The sequence below is a fragment of the Tenrec ecaudatus genome, chromosome 4 (genome assembly GCF_050624435.1).
Source record: "Tenrec ecaudatus isolate mTenEca1 chromosome 4, mTenEca1.hap1, whole genome shotgun sequence".
Lineage (NCBI taxonomy): Eukaryota > Metazoa > Chordata > Mammalia > Afrosoricida > Tenrecidae > Tenrec > Tenrec ecaudatus.
Genome location: NC_134533.1, coordinates 200,484,795 through 200,494,799, shown reverse-complemented (window position 1 = coordinate 200,494,799; position 10,005 = coordinate 200,484,795). Strand labels below are relative to the sequence as shown.

At 45.2% G+C, this 10,005-nt stretch overlaps 1 protein-coding gene across 5 annotated transcripts in view; it reads left to right on the top strand.

Annotated features, from left to right (window-relative positions):
- The window catches only part of KIF9 (kinesin family member 9), a 47,067-nt gene that overhangs the window by 24,174 nt on the left and 12,888 nt on the right, over positions 1-10,005 (top strand). The window lies entirely within an intron of this gene.

Here is a 10,005-nt window from a genome sequence, read left to right as displayed (position 1 = left end):
AGAAAAGGCCCCAGGGAACATTTTTTTAGGAAACGGGACCTTCCAAAGTACTACTGTAAGGTGATCAGACATTCCGATTTTTAGCAATTCTTCCCATGTCCTGTGGCGTTTTTTTAAAGTCCTGATTTTGGGAAAGAATGCATGACAAGCTAGGGTATACCGTTTTCTGCTGCCATGGGGCTATTTCACCAGGAAATGAGTTTTGTCAGTGGTGTCCGCTTTGCCATTGTTAAAGTCTGGTCACCTGAGCATACTGGGGGATTTAGAAAGCCTGTGCATGCCCAGGACAGGGGCAGACTTGGAAAGACCTGTCCCAGGCTTTCCCCACTGACCGATGGAGGCTCAGTACAAGCAGGCAGTGCAAGCCGCGGCAGCATTGCAAACAGCCTCGCCCAACAAAGCCAATCCCCGGAAACTAGGAGAAAATGCTCGCTGTTGTGGCGGTTCGCTTTAAGCTGCTGTGGTGGAGGAAAGCTCAGTCTTAGCACCGGCTGAATGTAAGCTAAGCCTTTAACAACTAAGAATGGCAAATCCTGGGGAAGGGGGGTCATCCGGTTCCCAGGGTTATCATATGGTTATATGCAAAAGCCCAATTTTCAACACAATAAAAACAGAAGACATATATGGAAATGGGAACGTGGGCTCTTCCAAGGAACAAAATTACTGGTAATTGACAGAAAACCCACCTGTGAAAGCCCAGACACTGGACTCGTTAGACCAAGGCTTTAAGACTACCTTAAATCTCCTCAGACAGACAAAGGAACCCACAAATAACTCAGGAAACCAAGACCCGAATGTAAGAAAAACATGAGACTGTCCATACAGAGTTCTAAAGAGGAGACACATTTTAGCGCTCAAAAATACAATAACTAAAATCTGAAAACTACAACAAGAGCTTCATAGATTGGAAGATACAGGAAAATCAATGAACTTGGAGATAACTGAAAGTATTAGTCACCTGGGCAGAAGAACAAAGTTTAGGGGGGGGGTAATGAAGAAAGGTGAACATGTGTTCCACACTGTAAAGGGAACCCAGACCCACGTGAGCAATACAGGAGTGCCAGGAGGCGGAGAGAGGGAACAGAGCAAACATAGTTGACTACGTCATGATCAAAAGCTTCCCACACTTCATGAAGGACATGGTCCTGTGCATCAGAGCAGCTGAATGGATTCCAAGCAAAAGCAACAAAACCAAAGCGTGCTGATCAGTCCCGGTTGTGTGGTATTATTTTCTGTAAGCCCAAAGCTCTCCTTTGCTTCTTTTTAACAAACGTTAATTATTTTGTTGTTAATAATACATAGCAGCAAAACATACACCAGTTCAACACAACCATTTCTACATGAGCAATTGAATGACGTAGACCGCATCCTTCCTTAAATCTGTGCAATCATTCACAGCCTCTGTCTCTGCGCTGTCCCTCTCCCGTGAGCATAAATTCAATGCCCTCTAATGTCCCTACCTAATCTTTCAATTGCTGTGGTCAATTTGATCCCGTAGAGCTGATTCTTAAAAGATCTTAAAGCCCAAGGCACACATTCTTTACTGGTTAAACTAAGCCACTGTCTGACATTAAGAAGATTCCAGGGAATAGTGTGGTTTAGCATTGAAAGATTATCTAAAACAATTAATAATAATAAAAGATGATCTCAGGGCAGTTGTTTCAGGGGTTCATCCAACTTCCATGACTTCAGAAAGTCCGGAGTCCATGAAAATTAATTTTTTTCCAACAGTTTTTTTTGGCATATAATTCACATGCAATTCAATAGTTCAGTCACATCAAGAAGAGTTGTGCATCACCACAGTCAGTTCTAGAACATTTTCTTCATTCCTGTACTCATCGTTAATAGCTCCCGATTTCCCCCAATCTCCCTTGCCATACCACAAAGGAACCATTCATCCAGTTACTATCTCTATAGATTTACTTATCCTGAATTTCATAGACAGAAAAACATTTTTAAAAAACAATAAAACAAGAATAAAGTAAAACATAAAAATCTCAATTGGAAAGCAGAAAATATTAAAACCTGGAACAAATTTAAATGGGTCATAAGGGACATCCAATGACGATGCTAAATGTCAACCTAACTGCATCTGCAGCCGTCCACTTTCTGATGCATCCTGCATGTTAGCAAGGCGAGTCACATCCCTGGCCCATGGTCAGAGGGGATTCCGCAGCAGCTTAACTCACATGTATTTCTCCTCCTGCTGTAAATTCCAACTGCAACAGCTTTAAATTGGGTTGAATGGGAGATAAAATGACACTACATTCTGACCTAACTATGGCTGCCATAATCAACTTTACAATGCTGTCTGATAACAGAGCTCGTCACATCCCTCAACTGTGACTGGAGGGGGTTACTGGAAGCTTGATCCGTGTGTGGACCCGGCAAATGGATTTTGAGCTGCCACTGTCATCCATAGGTTTCTGTATCCTTCTGCAAACCAGGTGTTCACAATTTAAGCTGTGATGTCATCCCCTCCTTAGGATTTGGACTATATTATTTGTAGCCCTTAGATCACACAGGCTGATGGGCTTCTTCCATGTGGACTTGGTTGATACCTCACTTAGATGACTGTTTGAAAACAAGCCTTAAGACCGATTCTTTCTGATAGCCAGGCACCATCTAGTTTCTTCACCACACTTTGCTATCGCACCCATGTTTTCAGTGATCTCTTCATGACTGTGTGCATCTAGCTCGGCCATGTCATAAGAACTAATTGTTCTTAGATTAGGGCTAGAATTAAGTGAAAACCCAAAATCCACTCGTGTACTTAAGGCTATGGTATATATGTGTCTAGCTCACCTTAGGGACATCACTGTCATTTTATGTTAGAGAACTTTATCACTCATCCCACTGTGGCATCACTTCCACTGCCATCAAGTCAATGCTGACTCATAGTGACCCTCTAGGCCAAGGTAGAGCTGCCTCTGTGATTCTCAGAGCCTGCAAATCTTCACAGGAGTAGAAAGCCTCATCCTTCTGCCAGGGCTGGCTGGTAGTTTTGAACTGCTGACCTTGCAGTTAGCAGCCCAGTGTGTAACCACTACACATTAATGTAATTAATTTAACCAATGGCATAGAATTTAAAACCCTGTTGAGAAAAGGAAATTATATAAGTATAGACCAGCTATGAATCGCAGTACATGAATTGTTTTTTACTTGTACAGATTAAACTAAGTGACTGGACACAATGTACACAAACAGGGGGTTGGTGGTAGGACAGATCTTCCAATAACATTCATTCACAGCAGCAGAGCCAAGCCTACCAGATTGATGCATTGTCATAATAATGGAGGGTATTACAATAGTAAGTGTATGGTAGTTCTGGGCCACCATTCACTGGGCACCCTCAGAAAATGTTAAATTCTGTTTAGCATTTGCTCCCCCCACCCTTTTTTTTTTTTTCAATAGCTTGAAGCTTTTCTGGTATTGATTGGTGTTTTCTCAGTCCAGGGTTACCAGGATGCATCTATGGACCTGGGTAGGGGGCACTGTGTCTGACTAGAAGGACTTGTGTGTGTGTGTTTTATTAATTATTTTATTGGGGTTTTTGCAGCTCTTATAACAATGCATACATCAATTGTATCAAACACATTGGTACATATGTTGCCATCATCATTTTCTTTCTGGTTGAGCCCTTGGTTTTAGCTCTTTGACTTTTATGGTTTTTTTAAGAGGCTTGACCCAAAATCCAGATATTGATTCTGGACAGCCACATTCAATGTGAGTGATGTTATAACCTTGGTAAGCATCTCTCTTTATAAACATGAGGTCTTGAGACAGACAGATAATTTTGCTTGGTGTCTTGCCCAGGTAGATGTGCCCAGAATGCCTTATTTCCAGCACCAACATTAGTATTGGCATCTGTTTTTAAGAGGTGGCATCGTTTTTGCATAATTTTCTTGATTGGTGGGGCTGAGTGTAAAACAGGAGACCTGAGTTCTCAGCCCACCTCTGCCTTAGCTCTCTGTGGCAAGTTGCTCAGTACAAGAGGCTGGACTGCAGACCTTCAGTGAGTGTATGAGGCAGTGAGAGGGTTGTGAGCCATGGCCATCAAGAGAGGATGGGGAGAGAGAATCAATGTATCCCACTCTGCCCAGAGAAAATGCGCCTGCAGGAGGTAGTGGGGTCACAACTTGCAGTGGCATGGGACTTAAGCAGAATTTACTGAATTAGTCTCAGGACATTTATGATAAAAATGCCTGACCATCAGAGAACTTACACCAGTCTGTCTAGTTTCCAAGGCATTATTCCATTATTAAGGAGTCCTTCGGCCAGAGGGGCTGCCAGAGCCCACCTCTAGGCATCTGCTCATCTCACTCAGGGTTGGAGGCCACTAGGTCTGCCAGGCATTAGAAGTGGTTCTCACACCCCAGGGTATGACATGGAGGCTGGTCCCAAGAGAAGAAAGGATGGGGACCCATGGAGGCAGATTGTCCATTTTCCAACATCTCTTCTAATTGACCCTGAGGTCTAAGCACACTTCAGCGCCACCTACACAGAATCATCCAGCTGAGGCTCCAATAGCTCGCTCCCTGACTGGGGCACAATGCATTGTCTAGAGCCAGGAGCCCTCACCTGGAAGAAGGGGTGCTGAGAAAGGACAAGGATTGGCCACCACGCATCTCCCCTCACTCCAGAGGAGATTCCCCTGAAGAAGACCTCCTTGGGGTTTCCCAAAGGGGCAGAGTCAAGGTTTGACCCCAGATTGTGTGTCTGTGTCTTGAGTCTCAGGCTCTGTGCCCTGAATTGCCAGAATCACCAGGTTGCTCTTATGTGTCTCCAAGCACTCAGTGTTGCTGTGCCCTGGCCTTACTGCCTGCCCAGGTGACCGGGCTGGGTAAAGAAAGGCTAGCACGCCTTTGCTCTGGGAGAGGGCCCCTGCAGCTGGTTGTGGCCTTGATCAGCAGCGCGAGATCCAGCTGTTAAGGGCTGGCTCCCTCCAGTGGTTACTCCTGACTACTACAGGACGCCTTTGAATGCAAGGCTTGAACACCCCAAAGAGTGCCTCTTTGGTGGAAGCACTGGGGCAGCAGCTAGGAAATGTAAAAACACTTAGCAATCCTTTTTCTAGAAATGTGCCACCTCGCCACCTAAAATGTATGGGCACTTCCTATGTGCCAGGTACTTTCCAAGCCCCCAGGAAATAGGAGTGGAGGAACAGAAACCCAAATCTCTGCCCTGGAGAGGGAGGGAGGGAGATGGGTAATACTGAGGCGAGCAGATCAGGCCCAATACACCAGACATGGGCTCCTCATTCAGGCTATTTAAACGAGTTAGAATGAAGTCAGATTTTACTTCCAAGTTGTACATGTAAACACTGTAAAAACAACAACTGTTGTTACCTATCTAGGTACCATGATGAAAATTGTGTTTATTTTTTTTTCTTTTTTTACACCTTATTAGGGACTCATACAACTCTTACCACCATCCATACATATACATACATCAATTGTATAAAGCACATCCATACATTCCCTGCCCCAATCATTCTCAAGGCATTTGCTCTCCACTTAAGCCCCTTACATCAGGTCCTCTTTTTTTTTCCCCCTCCCTCCCCTTTCCCCCCTCCCTCATGTGCCCTTGGTAATTTATACCTCGTTATTTTGTCATATCCTGCCCTATCCGGAGTCTCCCTTCCCCCCTTCTCTGTTGTCCCTCTCCCAGGGAAGAGGTCACATGTGGATCCTTGCAATCAGTTCCCCCTTTCCAACCCACTCACCCTCCACTCTCCCAGCATCGTCCCTCACACCCTTGGTCCTGAAGGTATCATCCACCCTGGATTCCCTGTACCTCCAGCCCTCATATGTACCAGTGTACAGCCTCTGTCCTATCCAGGCCTGCAAGGTAGAATTCAGATCATGGTAGTTGGGGGGAGGAAGCATCCAGGATCTGGGGGAAAGCTGTGTTCTTCATCGGTACTACCTCGCACCCTAATTAACCCATCTCCTCTCCTAAACGCCTCTATGAGGGGATCTCCATTGGCCGACACTTGGGCCTTGGGTCTCCACTCTGCACTTCCCCCTTCATTTAATATGGTATATATATACATATACACATATATACACATACATACACACACTTATATCGTTGTTTTTGTTTTTTTTTTGCATGATGCCTTATACCTGGTCCCTTGGCACCTCGTGATCGCACTGGCCGGTGTGCTTCTTCCATGTGGGCTTTTTTGCTTCTGAGCTTGATGGCCGCTTGTTCACCTTCAAGCCTTTAAGACCCCAGACACTATCTCTTTTGATAGCCGGGCACCATCAGCTTTCTTCACATTTGCTTATGCACCCATTTGTCTTCAGCGATCCCATCATGGAGGTGTGCAGTCAATGATATGATTTTTTGTTCTTTGATGCCTGGTAACTGATCCCTTTGGGACCACTCGATTACACAGACTGGTGTGTTCTTCCATGTGGACTCTGTTGCTTCTGAGCTAGATGGCCGCTTGTTTATCTCCAAGCCTTTAAGACCGCAGTCACTATCTCTTCTGATAGCCGGGCACCATCAGCTTTCTTCACCACATTTACTTGTTCACCCACTTTGGCTCCAGCCGTTGTGTCGGGAGAGTGAGCATCATAGAGTTCCAATTTAATAAAAGAAGGTATTCATGCATTGAGGGAGTGTTTGAGTAGAGGCCCAAGGTCCTTCCGCCACCTTAATACTTGACCTATAAATATAGACACATAGATCTATTTCCCCATCCTCCTATATATATTTGCATGTACATGTCTTTGTCTAGACCTCCATGAATGCCCTTTGACTATCTCCCTTGACTTTCCTCCTGCCCTACTACCATGCTTCATCGCCACCTGGGCTAGAGTATACCTCTTCTCTAAGCAACCTTACCCTTGATCATTTCCCACCATGCCTGCCACTCCCCCTTCTCTACCATTTGGGGTCCCATGTTTTTCCCTTGTCCCTGGGTTTGTTACCACCACTTCCTTACCCCCCCTACCCCATGTTTTGTTTTTTAAAGAAGTAATTGGTTGTTGTTGCTGCGCAAGCTGTGTTTTAAGTGCTGAGTGGTTACGCGGGGCTATCTTGTTGGGAAATCCCATCTGGTCAATTCCAGCTCATACTGACTCCATGGAAAGCAGAATGATATTCTCCCAGGTCCTGCCTCTTCCTCAAAATCCTGGCTATGTGTGAGCCTACTGTCGATGCCACTGTGTCCATCCATCTCACTGAGGAGGCTTCCTGGTTTACTCAGCAGGATTTTCTTTTCAAAGTACATCTCACCATTCTCACTTTCAAAGAGCTTTCTGGGTGTACTTCTTGTAAGGCAGATTTGTTCATTTTTCAGGAAGCCCATGTTCTATTCAGTATTTTTCACCAATGACATAATTCAAATTCTCTGGTCTTCCTTATTGTCTAGTTTTGGCATGCAGATGCAAAGACACCTCACTCCTCAACGTGGTCGATGTCTTAGCCTTCTAACACTTCAAAGAGAGATTTTTCGGCAGACTTTCCCAGTGCAGCAAATCATTTGATTTCTGAAGGCTGCTTCCATGGCCATTGATCGTGGATCCCTGGAAACTGTCTTTTTGCTGCTTGTCATGATGTTGTCTCTTGGTCCAGCTGTGAGGATTTCAGACAGTGTTTTAAATTTTGAGCTGTAATTTATCTTGGAGAAATAAATCTTTGGCCTTCACCAGTAGGCGCTTCAAGCCCTCTTCACTTTCAACCAGCTAGGTGTGTCACCTACACATCACAGGTTGTTAATGAGCCTTCTCCAGTCTTGATGCCGATGCTTCTCCATACAGTCCATCTTCCGGGTTATTTGCTCGTCGTACAGACTGACATGATGAAAGGGTACAACTGTGACTCACACCTCTCCTGAGTTTCAGCCATGCAGTAGCCCCTTGTTCAGTTTGAGTGACTGCTACATATGCACAGGTTCTACATGAGCACCGTGGAGTGTTCTGGAATGCCTTTTCTTCATGTTATCCGTAGTTTGTTATGATCCACAGTCAATCACCTTTTCATAGTCAGTGAACTGCGTACACGTGTTGCTTGTATTTTCTGCTTCCAACTGACATCAGCAATGATATCCCTTGTTCCACGTCCTATTTGGAATCTCCCTTGAATTTCTGGCAGTTCCTTCTTGACATAGTACTGCAACCATTTTAAAATTATCTTCAGCAAAACGTTACCTGTGTGACACTAGTAATACCGTTGTATACTTTGTGCATTTCATTGGATCTCCTTTCTCCAGAGTGAGCGCGAAGACAAAGCTCTTCCAGTCAGTTAGCCAGCTGGCTGCCTTCTACATTTCTTGACACAGGCAAATGAGCATCTCCAGAATTGCATGCCCCTTTCCTTTTAAAAAAAATTATTATTAAATGATCATTTTAGTGATAAGCATTGTATGAGCCTCCAATAAAATTTTTTAAATAAATAAATGATCATTTCATTGGGGGCTCTTATAACAATCCATACATCGATTGTATCAAGCATATTTGCACATACGTTGCCATCATTATGTTGTAAACATTTACTTTGTATTTGAGCCCTTGGTATCACCTCCTCTTTTTTTACCTCCCTCCCTCTCTCATGGCCCCTTGATAAATTATTATTTTCATATCTCATATCAACCGCGGTCTCCCTCCCCCCACGGTTTCTGTTGTGTGTCCCCCTCGGGGGTAGGTGGTGGTGGTGGTGTGTTGATCCCTGGATAGGGTCCCGCATGCATTTTTTGAAGCAACTCAATTGGTATTCCTTCAGTTCCTGAAGCCTGTGTTCTACTCAGGCCTCAGGCCTCTTCATTCCATTTATAATCCAATTCTTAATCACTATGAAATGATAGATGTCTTAACTCCCAGTGGATAATAATTTTTTTAATTCTTAGTCAGATGCTATTCTGAATTTGGTTGAATTTCAACCAACTCTTTTTGGTTCGATGACTGTGCATTCCTTCTACCGTCTTTGCGGACTTCCTACACTGCTCTATATTTTGTAACTTGAATTTTTCCCTGGTTCTTCCAGCTTGAGATATGCCCTCCTGGTTCCCTGACTTAAGGTCTGTGCACATTTCATTTTAATACTTTACTCTCTCGCCTCAAACCACCTTTGGAAACCTTGGTTTCAGCCCTTGACCTTTTATGTTTTTTGCTTTAGTTTCTTGACATTCAAGGGTAAGGTTCAGCGTCTCTTTCATACCCCTTTTGGTCTGTTCTCTCTTTCTTTTTTTGGGTGGGGTGGGTGGTTTCGCATGGAGAACTCTCGTTAAGGCTCTCCCAGGAGGGCGAGTGAGAAGGCACAACCCCAGTGCCCATGACTGGCTCCTCGGTGCTGCGCTCCTCTCTCTTCTGTCTTTTTAGTGACCTTTGGCTTTCCTCAGGTAAGATGTCCTCGATGTCAGCCCACAGCTTAGCTGGTCTTGTCATTGATGTTCAAAGCGTCGACTCTGTTCCTGAAATGGCCTTGGCGGTGCCAGGCTGCTGCCCACGGTGTTTTCACATGTGGCCGGTCTGGGCCGCCTGGGACAGACAGCTGTAGAACACTCTGTCACCACAGAAAGTTGTAAGAGTAGACGATACGATACGTGCGCTGAATAAGAGCAGACCGAGCTTGTGGTAAAGGGCTACAGGCTGCAACCTAAACCAGGGTAGTTGGGGTGTGCCTAACTTAGAAAGTGGCTGGTGAACAAATCCTTGCAGTAGGTGAGGAGGTGAGCCATGGCCTGTCTAGGGGAGGAGCATCCTAGACAGAAGGGACAGAAAGCAGAGGCGGGGGTCAGGGCAGGGAGTTTCGAGAGTTGCATAGGCCGACTGGCTGGTGTGGAGTGGGGTGGGAGAATCTGTGGGAAGGATTGTAGAAGCAGATCACAAAACCGTGTAGCCCAAAGATGTTTGTAATGTTGGTAGCAGCCCAAGTTGGAGATGACGTCGTGACTACCAGCGGGGAAGGGATTGGAGAAGTTAGGCTGTCTTCATGTCGTGGTTGGAAAGGACGAGGGTCCTGGGTGTGTCCAGCAGGAAGGAGCCAGGCGGCGGC